The sequence below is a fragment of the Lolium perenne genome, chromosome 5 (genome assembly GCF_019359855.2).
Source record: "Lolium perenne isolate Kyuss_39 chromosome 5, Kyuss_2.0, whole genome shotgun sequence".
Taxonomy (NCBI): domain Eukaryota; kingdom Viridiplantae; phylum Streptophyta; class Magnoliopsida; order Poales; family Poaceae; genus Lolium; species Lolium perenne.
The window spans coordinates 44,931,638-44,951,430 of NC_067248.2; positions in this window are offsets into that span (position 1 = coordinate 44,931,638).

Genomic DNA, 19,793 nt, shown 5'->3' on the forward strand with positions numbered 1-19,793 from the left:
ACATAATAGATTGATATCACAACACACCATTCATTACAACACATAATCGTCTTACAACAAAGGATCACATGATCCAGGTCTTAATACATCATAGTGGATCCAGAGATCCTATTACAAAACACATAGCGGAAGCGAAGTAGCGGTCTTGTTCATCTATTCCACAGGCAACTGTTGACGTCAGGAGTGGTCCTAGTTGTCGTAGACGTCCTGCTGTCCATCTTCTTCGTACTGCTGTTCCTCTTCACAGTCTGGCCATTTGAATAGCCAGAGACAAAGCCATGAGTACTTTAAAGTAGTACTCGCAAACTAATACTAGTGTAAGCACTATCAATTTTAATAATGGGGTGCTAAGCTCTAAGTTTATTTGCATAAAGCCAGTTTTAGTTCACGAACATTTAGTAAAAGCCTCTTCATTTGCTAACTAACTCAAGTGGGAACATTAGTGTCATTCCCACAACTCTTGTTGTGTTTCAATTCAAAGTCACCATTCACAAGTCATATGTCACATTTTTGAAAAATGGTCTGATGACGGAACGGTATGGCCTTTCCAACCGTCCTTAACCGTGGACGCGGCTATTCGAATAGTTTTACACTCTGCAGAGGTTGCACATTTGTGCCACAACATTTGATTACATCCGTCAGGGATAACCCTGAATAATCATACTCAGTATGCGGATCATCAACCATAACCTTTCACTTACATATCCCAGAATAGGCACCTCTCCCCATGAGCTTGGCCTCCCAGTGAAGACAGACGGTCAGCCTGGGAACTGCACAGGGCTTGGGCCGGACATTCACCTCATCTTTAACGTCGTTTCTTTTGTGGTGGAGGCAGCTTTCGGCATAACCTCGATGACGCTTGTTTAGAGGGAACCCATACTAAGACACATAAACTTCCAGCTAAGCCCTACCCATAATCAGGTATTGTGGGGGTACTTGTAAATTGGAATGGTATCGCATCCGATCCCAACCATCAGTTTTTGTAAAGTTCACCATGTCATTCACAAGTCATATTCACCTTCAAAATCTTTCAATGGAATGAATCATCATTCCAAGGTTTTCAAAGTCATTTCATTTCACCTGTTCCCACCTAGAGTATTCAATATTATTTGTTAGCACTAGCAACTAGTCATGCGGGGTGCTAACTAACTTTGATTGCCATAGGCTAACTTTGATGATCTTGTTCTACTCTAGACCAAGTGAATCATGAATCAAAAAGTACTTTGATAAAACAAAGCCATAAAGCTTGTAAAGTAAAAAACTTGGGATAGGACCAGTAAGCATAAAGTAAAATGTGGTGATGCCTTGCTCTTGTAGAGCTTTGCACTTTGCAAGAATATTAGCTTGCCTTGGTTGGTGTATTGATCAAAATGGTCTTCTTCTCCTTGGAAGTAGACCTCCTCCTCCTCTGGATACTCCTCGGTACTAGCGTCTAAAAACGAATACGATACATACAATCACCAAACATAACTTAAGCACTAGACTAAGCACACACATGAGTCACGCAAGCTAGGCTAGCATCACAACATTATTATTATGTTGGTTTACTTTGTTTTCTTCTTTAAGAAAAATAATTTCCTCTTATTACAATATATTATTTAGCGTTGCTATTTAATTCTTTGGAGAAATAATTTCCTATCATTGAATCTTGTTAAGATTTAATTCCCTTAATTAATAATATATGACCTAGGTTGACCAAGGTCAACTTCTTCATAATTATCATTTGGGGAAAAGATTTAAGTGAGGTGATGCACCTCATGCAATTTAATAACAACGTAGTAATGATTTAATGTCATCAAATAATTCAATATGCGATCACTTAGATCATAGTCACTACCTCATTTTGAGTTATTTGAGACAAGATTTAAATGAGAGGATAGCTCCCATAATATTTAATAATTAATTTTAAATAATTTAAATGGACTAGAAATAGCCATAGAGCCATTTTTCAAATCTAGACCATGATTATACAAACAACTATGTCATATTTTTATATATTCTGATAGACAATGTGAAATATGATTTTTGAGAGTTGGAATCAACTCAAAAGCATTTTTGGTTGATTTTTTACAATTGTTTGAAGTTGCACAAGGCCCTGCCTTGTTATTTTTGTCACATTAATTCTACAAATAATCTAGAGTTGGGACCAGTGTAGTTATTTAGATAATTTTCTCAGCTTTCCAAATATATAAAATTTATTAAATTTGGTCCAGTAGATTTATTTCTATTTCAATTTGAACATAGCATATGTGAGCAAATTATTTAAATTCAAAAATTCGAATTTGAATCATACGGGCCTGGCGGGAAACGTAAACGGGCCGAAACCATTTAAAATCGCACAGGCCAGCCCACCACGTCTTCAGCAGGCGTGGGCTGCCTGATGTCTACGCCCCCTCCTTTTCCTGTAGACAGTGTTGGGCCTCCAAGAGCAGAGGTTTGTAGAACAGCAGCAAGTTTCCCTTAAGTGAATCACCCAAGGTTTATCGAACTCAGGGAGGAAGAGGTCAAAGGTATCCCTCTCATGCAACCCTGCAACCACAAAGCAAGAAGTCTCTTGTGTCCCCAACACACCTAAGAGGTGCACTAGTTCGGCGAAGAGATAGTGAAATACAGGTGGTATGAATAAGCAGTAGCAACGGCACCAGAAAAGTGCTTTGCCCAGGACAGTAAACAAGCAGTACTAACGCAGCAGTAGTAACGCAAAGAAACAAAGAACAAACGGAGATTCGATGCTTGGAAGCAAGGCCCAGGGATCCTGCTTTCACTAGTGGACACTCTCAACAATGATCACATAATAGGACTACTCTACACTCTTTTGTTGGATGATGAACACCGCTAACTGTGTAGGATTACACGAACCCTCAATGCCGGAGTTAACAAGCTTCACAATATTCAATGTTCATATTTAAATAACCTTAGAGTGTAAGATAGATCAACACAATTACACCAAGAACTAACATAGCATGCACACTGTCACCATCATACCATGAAGGAGGCATAGATCACATCAATACTATCATAGCAATAGTTAACTTCATAATCTACAAGAGATTACAATCATAGCCTACGCCAAGTACTAACACGGATGCACACACTATCACCATTACACCGTGCAGGAGGAATAAAACTACTTTAATAACATCACTAGAGTAGCACATAGAATAGTAGTGATACAAAACTCATATGAATCTCAATCATGTAAAGCAGCTCATGAGATAATTGTATTGAGGTACATGGGAGAGAGATTAACCACATTGCTACGGTAGAGCCCTCAAATTTCTGGGGTGGATTACTCCCTCCTCATCATGGAGGCAACGATGGCGGTGAAGATGGCGGTGGAGACGGCGGTGGAGATGGCTCCGGGCAATTCCCCGTCCCGGCAGGTGCCGGAACAGAGAGTTCGTCCCCGAATTGGAGTTTCGTGACGGTGGCGGCGCCCGGAGTCTTTCTCGAGTTTCACAATTGGTACGCGTTTTTAGGTCGAAAGGGGTTATATAGGCGAAGAGGCGGCGCAGAGGGCCGACAGGTGGCCTCACCCTAGGCTTCGGCGCGGCCAGGGTCCGGCCCGCGCCGCCTTATGGTGTGGTGCCCCCCGGCCCCTCTCCGACTCTTCTTCGGTGTTCGGAGCCTTCCGGGGAAAAATAGGAGGTTTGGCGTTGATTTCGTCCAATTCCGAGAATATTGCCCGAACAGCCTTTTCTCGGAACCAAAACAGAGAACAAAGAATCGCACTTCGGCATCTTGTTAATAGGTTAGTTCCAGAAAATGCACGAATATGACATAAAGTGTGCATAAAACATGTAGATATCATCAATAATGTGGCATGGAACATAAGAAATTATCGATACGTCGGAGACGTATCAGCATCCCCAAGCTTAGTTCCTGCTCGTCCCGAGCAGGTAAACGATAACAAAGATAATTTCTGGAGTGACATGCCATCATAACCTTGATCATAATATTGTAAGCATATGTAATGAATGCAGCGATCAAAACAATGGCAATGACATGAGTAAACAACTGAATCATAAAGCAAAGACTTTTCATGAATAGTACTTTCAAGACAAGGATCAATAAGTCTTGCATAAGAGTTAACTCATAAAGCAATAAATCAAAGTAAAGGCATTGAAGCAACACAAAGGAAGATTAAGTTTCAGCGGTTGCTTTCAACTTATAACATGTATATCTCATGGATATTGTCAATGTAAAGTAATATAACAAGTGCAATATGCAAGTATGTAGGAATCAATGCACAGTTCACACAAGTGTTTGCTTCTTGAGGTGGAGAGAAATAGGTGAACTGACTCAACATAAAAGTAAAAGAAAGGTCCTTCAAAGAGGAAAGCATCGATTGCTATATTTGTGCTAGAGCTTTTATTTTGAAAATATGAAACAATTTTGTCAACGGTAGTAATAAAGCATATGTATCATGTAAATTATATCTTACAAGTTGCAAGCCTCATGCATAGTGTACTAATAGTGCCCGCACCTTGTCCTAATTAGCTTGGGTTAACACTGATCATCATTGCATAACATATGTTTCAACCAAGTGTCACAAAGGGGTACCTCTATGCCGCCTGTACAAGGGTCTAAGGAGAAAGTTCGCATTGGATTTCTCGCTTTTGATCATTCTTCAACTTAGACACCCATACCGGGACAACATAGACAACAGATAATGGACTCCTCTTTTAATTCTTAAGCATTCAACAACAGTTAATATTCTCATAAGAGATTGACGTTTTATGTCCAAACTGAAACTTCCACCATGATTCATGGCTTTAGTTAGCGGCCCAATGTTCTACTCTAACAGTATGCATACTCAAACCATTTGGTTGTGAAAACCGCCCTTACTTCAGACAAGACGAACATGCATAGCAACTCACATGATATTCAACAAAGAGTTGATGGCGTCCCCAGGAACATGGTTATCGCACAACAAACAACTTAATAAGAGATAAAGTGCATAAGTACATATTCAATACCACAATAGTTTTTAAGGCTATTTTGTCCCATGAGCTATATATTGCAAAGGCGAATGATGGAAATTTAAAGGTAGCACTCAAGCAATTTACTTTGGAATGACGGAGAAATACCATGTAGTAGGTAGGTATGGTGGACACAAATGGCATAGTGGTGGGCTCAAGGATTTTGGATGCATGAGAAGTATTCCCTCTCGATACAAGGTTTAGGCTAGCAAGGTTATTTGAAACAAACACAAGAATGAACCGGTGCAGCAAAACTCACATGAAAGACATATTGTAAACATTATAAGACTCTACACCGTCTTCCTTGTTGTTCAAAACTCAATACCAGAAATTATCTAGACTTTAGAGAGACCAAATATGCAAACCAAATTTTAGCATGCTCTATGTATTTCTTCATTAATAGGTGCAAAGTATATGATGCAAGAGCTTAAACATGAGCACAACAATTGCCTAGTATCAAATTATTCAAGACATTTTAGAATTACTACATGTAGCATTTCCCAATTCCAACCATATAACAATTTAACGAAGAAGATTCAACCTTCGCCATGAATACTATGAGTAAAGCCTAAGGACATATTTGTCCATATGCAACAGCGGAGCGTGTCTCTCTCCCACACAATGAATGCTAGGATCCATTTTATTCAAACAAAAACAAAAACAAACCGACGCTCCAAGCAAAGCACATAAGATGTGACTGAATAAAAATATAGTTTCAGGGGAGGAACCTGATAATGTTGTCGATGAAGAAGGGGATGCCTTGGGCATCCCCAAGTTTAGACGCTCGAGTCTTCTTAAAATATGCAGGGGTGAACCACCGGGGCATCCCCAAGCTTAGAGTTTTCATTCCTCTTGATCATAGTATATCATACTCCTCTCTTGACCCTTGAAAACTTCCTCCACACCAAACTCGAAACAAACTCATTAGAGGGTTAGTGCATAATCAAAAATTCACATGTTCAGAGGTGACACAATCATTCTTAACACTTCTGGACATTGCCCAAAGCTACTGGAAGTTAATGGAACAAAGAAATCCATCCCACATAGCAAAAGAGGCAATGCGAAATAAAAGGCAGAATCTGTCAAAACAGAACAGTCCGTAAAGACGAATTTTAAAGTGGCACCAGACTTGCTCAGATGAAAATGCCCAAATTGAATGAAAGTTGCGTACATATCTGAGGATCACTCACGTAAATTGGCATAATTTTCTGAGTTACCTACAGAGAATTAGGCCCAGATTCGTGACAGCAAAGAAATCTGTTTTTGCGCAGTAATCCAAATCTAGTATTAACCTTACTATCAACGACTTTACTTGGCACAACAAAACACAAAACTAAGATAAGGAGAGGTTGCTACAGTAGTAACAACTTCCAAGACACAAATATAAAACAAAATTACTGTAGCAAAATAAACACATGGGTTATCTCCCAAGAAGTTCTTTCTTTATAGCCATTAAGATGGGCTCAGCAGTTTTAATGATGCACTCGCAAGAAATAATATTTGAAGCAAAAGAGAGCATCAAGAGGAAAATTCAAAACAAATTTAAGTCTAACATGCTTCCTATGCATAGGAGTTTTGTAAATAAACAAATTCATGAAGAAAAAAGTAACAAGCATAGGAAGATAGAACAAGTGTAGCTTCAAAAATTTCAGCACATAGAGAGGTGTTTTAGTAACATGAAAATTTCTACAACCATATTTTCCTCTCTCATAATAACTTTCAGTAGCAACATGAGCAAACTCAACAATATAACTATCACATAAAGCATTCTTATCATGAGTCTCATGCATAAAATTATTACTCTCCACATAGGCATAATCAATTTTATTAGTTGTAGTGGGAGCAAATTCAACAAAGTAGCTATCATTATTATTCTCATCATCAAATATAGGAGGCATATTGTAATCATAATCAAATTTATCCTCCATAACAGGCGGTACTAAAAGCCCAATATCATTATAATCATCATAAATAGGAGGCAAAGTATCATCAAAGTAAATTTTCTCCTCAATGCTTGGGGGACTAAAAATATCATGCTCATCAAAGCCAGCTTCCCCAAGCTTAGAATTTTCCATATCATTAGCAACAATGGTGTTCAAAGCGTTCATACTAATATGTTCCATAGGTTTTTTAATTTTCGCATCAAACCATCCATGTCTTAAATCATGAAATAGAATAAGAAGCTCATTGTTGTCCATTATGCCTAACTAGTGTAAACAAGAAACAAAAAGATGCAATTGCAGGATCTAAAGGAAATAGCTTCGAGCACTCACACACCGGCAACAGTGCTAGAAAATAGCTTAGTAGTCGGAGGATGTGAATACCTTTTACCTTACCTCCCCGGCGCGCTTAAAATAGCTTGATGTCTACGCCCCCTCCTTTTCCTGTAGACAGTGTTGGGCCTCCAAGAGCAGAGGTTTGTAGAACAGCAGCAAGTTTCCCTTAAGTGAATCACCCAAGGTTTATCGAACTCAGGGAGGAAGAGGTCAAAGGTATCCCTCTCATGCAACCCTGCAACCACAAAGCAAGAAGTCTCTTGTGTCCCCAACACACCTAAGAGGTGCACTAGTTCGGCGAAGAGATAGTGAAATACAGGTGGTATGAATAAGCAGTAGCAACGGCACCAGAAAAGTGCTTTGCCCAGGACAGTAAACAAGCAGTAGTAACGCAGCAGTAGTAACGCAGTAAAACAGTAAACAAACGGAGATTCGATGCTTGGAAGCAAGGCCCAGGGATCCTGCTTTCACTAGTGGACACTCTCAACAATGATCACATAATAGGACTACTCTACACTCTTTTGTTGGATGATGAACACCGCTAACTGTGTAGGATTACACGAACCCTCAATGCCGGAGTTAACAAGCTCCACAATATTCAATGTTCATATTTAAATAACCTTAGAGTGTAAGATAGATCAACACAATTACACCAAGAACTAACATAGCATGCACACTGTCACCATCATACCATGAAGGAGGCATAGATCACATCAATACTATCATAGCAATAGTTAACTTCATAATCTACAAGAGATTACAATCATAGCCTACACCAAGTACTAACACGGATGCACACACTATCACCATTACACCGTGCAGGAGGAATAAAACTACTTTAATAACATCACTAGAGTAGCACATAGAATAGTAGTGATACAAAACTCATATGAATCTCAATCATGTAAAGCAGCTCATGAGATTATTGTATTGAGGTACATGGGAGAGAGATTAACCACATAGCTACATCGGAGCCCTCAGCCTCGGGGGTGGATTACTCCCTCCTCATCATGGAGGCAGCGATGGCGGTGAAGATGGCGGTGGAGACGGCGGTGGAGATGGCTCCGGGGGCAATTCCCCGTCCCGGCAGGGTGCCGGAACAGAGAGTTCTGTCCCCCGAATTGGAGTTTCGCGACGGTGGCGGCGCCCCTGGAGTCTTTCTGGAGTTTCGTCAATTGGTACTGCGTTTTTAGGTCGAAAGGGGTTATATAGGCGAAGAGGCGGCACAGGAGGGCTGACAGGGTGGCCTCACCCTAGGCCGGCGCGGCCAGGGTCTGGCCCGCGCCGCCTTATGGTGTGGTGGCCCCCTGGCCCCTCTCCGACTCTTCTTCGGTGTTCTGGAGCCTTCCGGGAAAAATAGGAGGTTTGGCGTTGATTTCGTCCAATTCTGAGAATATTGCCCGAACAGCCTTTCTGGAACCAAAAACAGCAGAAACAAGAATCGGCACTTCAAAGATCTTGTTAATACGTTAGTTCCAGAAAATGCACGAATATGACATAAAGTGTGCATAAAACATGTAGATATCATCAATAATGTGGCATGGAACATAAGAAATTATCGATACGTCGGAGACGTATCACTGCCTGACAAGGTGGGGACCACAGGTCAGTGGGTCTTAACAGGCGAAGCGGTATGTTTCAACGTGGCCCGCACGATTAGAATTAGATCTAACGGCTCACAGCCTTCGTCGACGGCGACGAGAGGCGCGGCCACTGGCGGCGATGGTGGGGGGTGGGAGGCTCACCGGCGGCGCGGCGATGGTCGGCGATGAGCTACGGCGAGGTTGTCGACGACGAGGAAGCAGATGGAAGCAGCGGGCGTCTCCAACGGCGGCCGGAATCGATGGCGCCCTTCTCAGCACCTCCGCGGCTCCGACGATCGAATTGACTAGCTACGGTGGTGAATCGAGCGAGAGAAGTGGTCGAGCAAGCTCAGTGAGATGAGAGGGGAGTAGTGGTGTGCTTGGATTGAGGAGGGAGGCCCTCCTTTTATAGCGGCGAGGCGAGGCCGTGGTGCTGCGATGAGGTTATCGTCGACGACACGGCTACAGCGGCTCTGGGGCACTGGTGATGATGCACGCGAGCAGGCGACGTCCTGGCGATGACGCAGGGCTTGATTGCGGGGAAAACGAGGCACGGACGAGCTCGTCATCGTCCTCGCGTCCCGGCGTCCGTGGCAGATGGCGTCGGCCATGGCGTCGTGCACAGGGTTCCCGCGAGCAGGCGAGGGTGTCTGGTCGTCTCCTGGCGTCGTGGCACAGCTGCTGGCGAAGGGAGAGAGCGAGTGGTGGCGTGAGGTGTTGGGGCGACGTCATGCCAGTGCGTGTCTGCGACGCTCGCCGTGCGCGCTCTGGCGTGGCACGACACGTCTGGGCGTCGCGCGTTCTGGCGCCTGTGGTGCACCAACGCGTCGACCACCGTGTCTGGCACGTTTAGGAGGTTGAGAGGAAACGAGGTGACAAGGTTGTGCATGCTGGCAAGGTCCAGAGAGAGAGAGAGAGCAAGGGCATGTCCATGCCATGCCATGACATGGCATGTCTTAGTCAAAATGATGACGACCCTTTGTACCATTTCTTGTCTAAAGTGTTTCGCAAAGCTCAGAGGGGTCAGAGAGGTAGCAAAGATGACATAGGATCGATGGGGGAGGCAAGAAACTGCTGGACATTGCAATGTCCCGAGTTGGCAGGATGGTGCTCACCATGTGCTCGATGAAATGGCCGCAAGAGAATTACTTTCAAATTTTTGGATGATTTTTGGTGGGTTTGAATCATATATTATTTGCAGTAGATTGATAGTGGTGGTGGTCAAATTTGAAGTGGTTTGCAAAAATTCAAAATGCACATGATCTTGCATATGCTTCAATGTCTCTACTTTGCTTGATCATCATTTGAATTTGAGAAGGAATTTGTGGTGATGGTTTTGGGCAAAGTTGTTCATCTTGATGTTGTCTTGGATGAGGTGCAAAGAATTGGCCAAGTTTAGTTCAGAAATCTTCCAAGACAGAGGTTCAAAGAAGGCATCGGGCTAAGATTTGCCAAATTGACCATAATTGCATGTGAGCTCACATTTCATTCAAATTTGATTCAATTTGAGTTTCTTTGATTCCAAAAGTGTTAATAAGTGTTTAGTAACCATTTAAAACCAATAGTGCAAGCCAAAATGATCTAGGTTAAAGTTTTGCAAAAATGGTATAACCCATATGTGAGGGTTTTGGTGATTTTCTAACTTTTATTCTTTTCTTATTCTTGGCTTCACTTAGGCATGGTGTAGGGTTCATTTAGGGTTAGAGGAGGTTTAGTGTTGGTTTCAAACCATTTTGTCAAGGTAGAGGTGCTTAGGTCAAGTTTTGGTAATATGGCTATGTACCACATATGCCTCTATGCATATGTTTATTTTATTTTTGTTTCTCACTTGATTTGGTTGGTAAGTACTAGGCTAGGTTTGTTGATGTTTTCAAAACCTTTAAACAAGTTAGAAAAGCCTAGGTAAAACTTTTACCAAAATAGCCATAGGCACATAGGCCCTTTTCTTATTTAATTTTATTTCTTTTTATTTTGTTTATAATGGATGGTGAGAAGAGGGGTGATGTTTAGGGTTTAGTGGGGTCTAACAATGGTTCACCACTATTTAGAAAAGTAAGGAGGGTATTAGTCAAGATTTGCATACTAGGGCTATATGCCCACATATGTCTTTTTTTTATTTTATTTTAGTTCCTTCTTATTTGATCCTATTTGGTTTTGAGAAGGTTAGGGTTTAGGGTTTTGTAAATATGTTCAATGCAATAAACAAACAATCATGACAAAAACACAACATATGAGCATGATCACTATGCATCAAACTTAATTTAATAAAAAAATTATTGGTTCTCATTTTTGGAAAAATAGAAATTTAATTTCTTCTTTGTTCGAAAATTTGGGATGTTACAAACTCTTCCCCCTTAAACAAATCTCGTCCCGAGATTTTAAGAAAAGGTAGGTTCCTAAGAGAGATTGAGCAATTGGATTAACAGGAGACATACTTGGCATAGCCTGAGGTGCTTCCTGTGCGTCTGCTGCATTCATGTGGTAGAGGCGGCCGTTGCGGTTGTTCTGGTTCTTTCGGGCTGCGAAGCGGCGCTGTTGCTGAGCAGGTGCAGCGGTATTGGCGGCAATCTTGGCAAGCTTCTTGGGGCATTCATTGGAGGAGTGACCCACAACTCCACATTCATAGCAGTTGATGGTGGACTTGTCCTTGGGGTTGACGGGAACAGCGTTGCTTCCAGTCATTGGGGCAGTATTGGGGTTGTTGTTGTTGCCATTGGGGTGGTTGTTGTTGTTGGTGCGGTTGCCGTTGTTATTGTTGCTGTTGGTGTTGGTGTTGGTGTTGGTGTTGTTGTTGTTGCTGTTGCTGTTGTTGTTGTTGTTGTTGTTGCTGTTGCTTGGGCGGTATGTCGGAGCAGGGGGCTTGTTGTATCTTGAGGCAAATCCTCCAGTTGAGCTGTTGCGGTACTTCTGGGCGTTGTTGGGTCCATTCTGGTTCATCATCCGGCGCTTGCGGTTCTCGTTGGCTTGATGCAGTTTTCCTTCCATTTGTATGGCGGAGTCTACCAGGGCTTCTAAGTCAGCGAACGAAATGTTTACCAACACAGTTTGCATCTCGTCGTGTAGTCCGTTCAGAAATCTCTCCTTCCTTTTCTCGTTGGTGTCGGTCTCATCCGGGGCGTACCTTGACAGAGTAAGAAACCTGTCGCGGTATTCCACCACGGACATTCTGCCTTGCTTGAGTTCATGGAACTCGTCTCTCATCTTCTTAATCAGTCCTTGGGGCACGTGATACTTGCTAAACTTCAGCTTGAAGTCTTCCCAGTTCATTATTTGTCCGGCATTCATTGCGCGGGCACTCGTCCACCAGGCTCTGGCAGGTCCTGATAGGTACTGGGTGGCGAACAGTACTTTTTCTGCGGCTTCAACTCCCGCAACTTCAAGGTTGTTCTCCATTGTCTGGAGCCAGTCATCTGCGTCGAGTGGCTCTTCGGTCTTGCTGAACATAGGAGGGTTGGTGTTCTGAAAGTTCTTGAGTTTTGACCCTGGGTGACATGGTTCCCATGGCCTTGATTGTTCTGAGCTATCTGTTGCAGTGCAGCTATGTTGGCTTGTCGTTCAGCTCTCTCGGCTTCGCAGTCTGCCATCATCATCTGGATCATTTGCATCAATGCGTCTTGGTTGGCGCTGCGGGTTGGTGGGGCCATCTGATCATTGAGGTAGATGATAAGATAAGAGGAAAATTTCTATGGTTTGTTTCGTTTAAAGTTCAAAAAGTTTCAAAACTTGAGTAGTGTTGAGGGGGTACAACCAACAACACTTTTTCATTCATACCAAACATCATACATTACAAAACTAACACACCGTTGGTTTTAAAAACCATTCATTCGCTCTACGGTACAAGGGAATCCTGATACAAACTCACGCTAGTGCTCTCTTCCTTAGGTGTGAGTTATACTAAAGTTATCAAGTGTGCAAAATTTTAGGTAGAATTTCAAGAAAAAGTAGAGCATGGATTTCCCATTTTGAAAAGATCTCAAGGATAAATGTGAGAATAAGTTTTCATAAATATTCCCTTCATTTGTTTTTGGAAACTAAGTTTTTCAGACGTCCATTCTAACTAGGGTCTCCTAAGGTCAACAATGGCTCTGATACCAACTTGTCAACACCCGGATTTTTAAGTCCAGATGCCTATTATGCCATTCATCGCAATCCCAGAAATATTGTTTTTGCGAGACATAATAGATTGATATCACAACACATCATTCATTACAACACATAATCGTCTTACAACAAAGAATTACATGATCCAGGTCTTAATACATCATAGTGGATCCAGAGATCCTATTACAAAACACATAGCGGAAGCGAAGTAGTGGTCTTGTTCATCTATTCCACAGGCAACTATTGACGTCAGGAGTGGTCCTAGTTGTCGTAGACGTCCTGCTGTCCATCTTCTTCGTACTGCTGTTCCTCTTCACAGTCTGGCCATTTGAATAGCCAGGGACAAAGCCATGAGTACTTTAAAGTACTCGCAAACTAATACTAGTGTAAGTACTATCAATTTTAATAATGGGGTGCTAAGCTCTAAGTTTATTTGCATAAAGCCAGTTTTAGTTCACAAACATTTAGTAAAAGCCTCTTCATTTGCTAACTAACTCAAGTGGGAACATTAGTGTCACTCCCACAACTCTTGTTGTGTTTCAATTCAAAGTCACCATTCACAAGTCATATGTCACATTTTTGAAAAATGGTCTGATGACGGAACGGTATGGCCTTTCCAACCGTCCTTAACCGTGGACGCGGCTATTCGAATAGTTTTACACTCAGCAGAGGTTGCACACTTGTGCCACAAAATTTGATTACATCCGCCAGGGATAACCCTGAATAATCATACTCAGTATGCGGATCATCAACCATAACCTTTCACTTACATATCCTAGAATAGGCATCTCTCCCCATCAGCTTGGCCTCCCAGTGAAGACAGACGGTCAGCCTGGGAACTGTACAGGGCTTGGGCCGGACATTCACCTCATCTTTAACGTCGTTTCTTTTGTGGTGGAGGCAGCTTTCGGCATAACCCTGATGACGCTTGTTTAAAGGGAACCCATACTAAGACACATAAACTTCCAGCTAAGCCCTACCCATAATCAGGTATTGTGGGGGTACTTGTAAACTGGAATGGTATCGCATCCGAACCCAACCATCAGTTTTTGTAAAGTTCACCATGTCATTCACAAGTCATATTCACCTTCAAAATCTTTTAATGGAATGAATCATCATTCCAAGGTTTTCAAAGTCATTTCATTTCACCTGTTCCCACCTAGAGTATTCAATTTTATTTGTTAGCACTAGCAACTAGTCATGCGGGGTGCTAACTAACTTTGATTGCCATAGGCTAACTTTGATGATCTTGTTCTACTCTAGACCAAGTGAATCATGAATCAAAAAGTACTTTGATAAAACAAAGCCATAAAGATTGTAAAGTAAAAACTTGGGATAGAACCAGTAAGCATAAAGTAAAATGTGGTGATGCCTTGCTCTTGTAGAGCTTTGCACTTTGCAAGAATATTAGTTTGCCTTGGTTGGTGTATTGATCAAAATGGTCTTCTTCTCCTTGGAAGTAGACCTCCTCCTCCTCCGGATACTCCTCGGTACTAGCGTCTAAAAACGAATACGATACATACAATCACCAAACATAACTTAAGCACTAGACTAAGCACACACATGAGTCACGCAAGCTAGGCTAGCATCACAACATTATTATTATGTTGGTTGACTTTGTTTTCTTCTTTAAGAAAAATAATTTCCTCTTATTACAATATATTATTTAGTGTTGCTATTTAATTCATTGGAGAAATAATTTCCTCTCATTGAATCTTGTTAAGATTTAATTCCCTTAATTAATAATATATGACCTAGGTTGACCAAGGTCAACTTCTTCATAATTATCATTTGGGGAAAAGATTTAAATGAGGTGATGCACCTCATGCAATTTAATAACAACATAGTAATGATTTAATGTCATCAAATAATTCAATGTGAGATCACTTAGACCATAGTCACTACCTCATTTTGAGTTATTTGAGACAAGATTTAAATGAGAGGATAGCTCCCATAATATTTAATAATTAATTTAGAATAATTTAAATGGACTAGAAATAGCCATAGAGCCATTTTCAAATCTAGACCATGATCATACAAACAACTATGTCATATTTTTATATATTCTGATAGACAATGTGAAATATGATTTTTGAGAGTTGGAATCAACTCAAAAGCATTTTTGGTTGATTTTTAATAATTGTTTGAAGTTTCAAAAGGCCCTGTCTTGTTATTTTTGTCACATTAATTCTACAAATAATCTAGGGTTGGGACCAGTGTAGTTATTTAGATAATTTTCTCAGCTTTCCAAATATATAAAATTTATTAAATTTGGCCTAGTAGATTTATTTCTATTTCAATTTGAACATAGCATATGTGAGCAAATTATTTAAATTCAAAAATTCGAATTTGAATCATACGGGCCTGGCGGGAAACGTAAATGGGCCGAAACCATTTAAAAGCGCACAGGCTAGCCCACCACGCGTCCAGCACGCGTGGGCTGCTTGACAAGGTGGGGACCACAGGTCACTGGGTCTTAACAGGCGAAGCGGTATGTTTCAACGTGGCCCGCACGATTAGAATTAGATCTAACGGCTCACAGCCTTCGTCGATGGCGACGAGTGGCGCGGCCACTGGTGGCGACGGTGGGGGGTGGGAGGCTCACCGGCGGCGCGGCGATGGTCGGCGACGAGCTACGGCGAGGTTGTCGACGACGAGGAAGCAGATGGAAGCAGCAGGCGTCTCCAACGGCGGCCGGAATCGATGGCGCCCTTCTCAGCACCTCCGCGGCTCCGACGATCGAATTGACTAGCTACGGTGGTGAATCGAGTGAGAGAAGTGGTCGAGCAGGCTCAGTGAGATGAGAGGGGAGTAGTGGTGTGCTTGGATTGAGGAGGGAGGCCCTCCTTTTATAGCGGCGAGGCGAGGCCGTGGTGCTGCGATGAGGTCATCGTCGACGACGCGGCTACAGCGGCTCTGGGGCACTGGTGATGATGCACGCGAGCAGGCGACGTCCTGGCTCTGACGCAGGGCTTGATTGCGGGGAAAACGAGGCACGGACGAGCTCGTCATCGTCCTCGCGTCCTGGCGTCCGTGGCAGATGGCGTCGGCCATGGCGTCGTGCACAAGGTTCCCGCGAGCAGGTGAGGGTGTCTGGTCGTCTCCTGGCGTCGTGGCGCAGCTGCTGGCGAAGGGAGAGAGCGAGTGGTGGCGTGAGGCGTTGGGGCGACATCATGCCAGTGCGTGTCTGCGACGCTCGCCGTGCGCGCTCTGGCGTGGCACGGCACGTCTGGGCGTCGCGCGTTCTGGCGCCTGTGGTGCACCAACGCGTCGACCACCGTGTCTGGCACGTTCAGGAGGTTGAGAGGAAACGAGGTGACAAGGTTGTGCATGCTGGCAAGGTCCAGAGAGAGAGAGAGAGCAAGGGTGTAACACCCCAAATTTCAAAACAAAGCAAAAAGGAATTTACTTTTTCCAAAAATGAGAACCAACAAAAACTTTTCTTATATAAGGTATTAGGCTTATTGCTCCTATCTATTACTTGTGTTCTTGCCTTGATGAGTGTTAGTATGCTTATGTGACCCACCCTAAAACCCTAGAGTGATCCAGTAAAGATCACAAACCCAATAAAAGTTAAAGAAATCAAATAAGAAGAACCCTAAGCCCTAACCTTTTCAAAACTCCTTTGATCTATTTTGAGAAACCCTGAATAAAGGAAAAACTATATGTGGGCCTATAGCCCTAATATGTAAATCTTAAACCCTACCTTTTCTTTTTGCTCAATGGTGGTGAACCATTGCAAAACTTATTAAACCCTAAACCACACCCCTCTTGTCCTCAATCTTTGAGGAATAAAATGAAAAGGAAAAATCTTATTTAAGAAAGAGGCATATAGGCCTATGGCTCTTTTTGAGAAACTTTCCCTAGGCCTTTCTACTTTATGTAGAGAATTGGAAAGTCCTCTTAAACCTTATCTAGTACTTTTCCAACACCATCCTAAGTGGAACACAAGGTTTTCAAAAAGAGAGTAATAATGCCATAGAGGCATATGAGAGCAAAATATCAAATTTGTGAAATTAAGGATCTTGACCCTAGACTTGAAGTTGAATGGTGGGATCACTCCTAGATACCATTTCAACTCTCAACAACATCAATTGGGTCAAGCCAAGTTCAATAAAAATCAAGTGCCACATATGCATAGAGGCATATGTGACCCGTAGCCATTTTCACCAATTCTTGTCCTATGCCCTTCTACTTTTACCAAATGGTGTGAAACCATCTCTGAACCCAATCTAACCCTAACTTGACCCTCCACCTTGCTCAAGTAAAGCAAGGGGAGCACCTTACAAGAATAAGAAAAATTGACATGTCCTCTCTCTTGTGTTTTGACCAATTTTGCAAATCTTGGAGCAAGACCATTTGAAATGGTTTCAATGGTTTGAAAATGTTTCTAAACTAATAAAAATGACATTAGAGTCAAGACAAGTCCAATCAAATGGAGAGAAACCCAATAGTGGGATAACTCCATTTTTCCCTCACATACACATAGGGCCAATTTATCAACTTTGACCTAGGCACCAACCTTGTCTCAAAATGGTTGGACCCTTTCATCCAACTTCTTCTAGCACCAAATAAACCTCACCCTTGTCAAAGCAAGGCCAAGAAAAATAAAAGTTTAAATAGTTAGAAATTCACAAAACCTCACATAGGGCTTATGCTTTTTTTTTTCTAAATTTTGACCCTAGCCCATTTTGGCCTTCACCATTAGTTGTATAATGTTACTAAACATTTATTACAACTTTTGGAATCCAAGCAACCCTTTTCAAATCAATTTCAAACTCAATTGGGGATCACATGCAATAATGGTCAAATCTGCCATTATTATTCTGGTCACTACTTTGAGCCTCTCTATTTCAAGATTTTCAAACTGAACTTTCCCAACTCTTTGCATGTCATCCAAGAGGACATCAAGATGAACACTTTTTGTAAAGACCACCTTGCCAAAATCCTTCTTGATCAATTGCTTTGCTCCTCCAAAGTTGGCACTTTTAATTAAGTGGAACAATCTCCCACTTAGTGAAAATTGACATATTTTGAATTTCTAAATTCCACCACCACCTCTCCTTGCCTCTGGTCATTTAGAACCAAACCAAACCCACTCTTGTCTTTTTGGTCAACCTTTTGAACTCAATCAAATTTGAGCAAATTTGGCAATTTCCAAATATGGCATAAATGCAACACTATTTGAAATAGTGTTCTACTACCCATAATCTCCCCCAACCTACACCATACTGTCCCCTTGCCCCCTCTCTGCCTCACACCACCACAGCAACCCTAGGGAAGGGCAAGACATGGCCTAGCCATGGCCATGCCATAGCATGCCGGCCATGCCGTGCCCCCTCCTTTCTCCTTCACCTCCAGCCATGGCCCTGCTGCCATTCAGCTCCACCTCACCTCCCTCTACCTCCCTAGCCTTGCCCCTGTCAAGATGAACGACGATAGTGGCCGAAAACCATGCGCCCGGATCAGCCTGAACCATGCCGACCACGTCGTGCGCGCGCCCGTGGACACGCCCTGGCCACGTGCGACGCCGACGAACGCCGCCTCCTCGGACCCCACGGCTACGCGTCGAGCATCACCGCCGCACTCGAACCCGCCCGACACGGTCCCGTGTCCTCGCGCGCCTGCCGCCGTCGACACCGTCGACATTTTCCCGCGGACGCCGCCGCGGACGCGAAGCAATGCGTCGCCGTCCGACACCGCCCGACCCCCGCTGTCACCTCCAGGAGAACCGCCTGGACTTGCCGAACACCGCCACGTCGTTGCCCAGCCCTCTAGCCCGCCGGAACCGCCGCCTCGTTGTCGCCCTCGCCGCACACCCTCACGGCCAACTCGCCCCTATAAAAGGAGCCGTCCCGCGCCTTCACCTTCACAGCAAATCCACTCCTCTCCTCCCTCTCGAATCTCCTCCGCCCTCTCCATAGCACCTCGCCGCCGCTAGCCGGCCAATTGCACGCCGGAGACCCGCAAGCTGCCGCAGACGCCGCCGCCGATTGGAGCCCTCCCCGGAGACGCCACTGCTACCAGGAGGACCGCCGTCCTCGACAACGTCGCTGCGCACCTCGCCGTCGACCGCCGGAGCTTCGACGACCGCTCCGACCCCCTTCCTCCGCCGTGCCCGCGTCTGCCTCTCGTCGACGACGACGACGATCCACAGCCGCCCGATCTGCATCTAATCCAACCGCCCACCTTCTCCCGTACCGTTTCGGTGAGTTTCACTCACTGACGCGCGGGCCCCTTTGTCAGCTGGCCCGCAGCGCTAGTTGGGCTGCCCCCGGGCATTTTCAAATCTTTCGGCCCGTTCAGTTTCCCGCCGGCCCATTTTGCAAATCCTGTTAAATAAATTGGTTATAAATTATAATATCGCCTCCACTTTGAAATTCAACCATTTCAAATTGGCTAAACCAAATCTAGTGAATTTTATATTTTTGGAAAGCTTAGGAAAATATCTATCCAATGCCCCTGACCTCATGGTCAATCTCTTTGTAGAATTAATCTGGCAAAAATAACAAGTCAGGGACTTTTCTGCCTTAGATTAATTCTTAAAAATCAACCACAAATGATTTTAAGTTAATTCCAACACCTTTAGCTCACATTTGACTTACACTAATTGTTTCTACAAGAAAATGGTGTGGTCACTTTGCATGATCATGCCCTAGTTTAAGTAGTGTGCAATATGGCTAGTTTAACTAGTTGATATTGTCCAAAACTATTAAGTAATTCATATGAAGTCTTATGCTTCATTTAAATCTTATCTCAAAGGAATTCATGTGATGTTTGGACCCCTGGCCAAACTCACCTATATGAATTACTAAGAGATTTAAATCATAGGTAGTGTTATTAAATGGCAT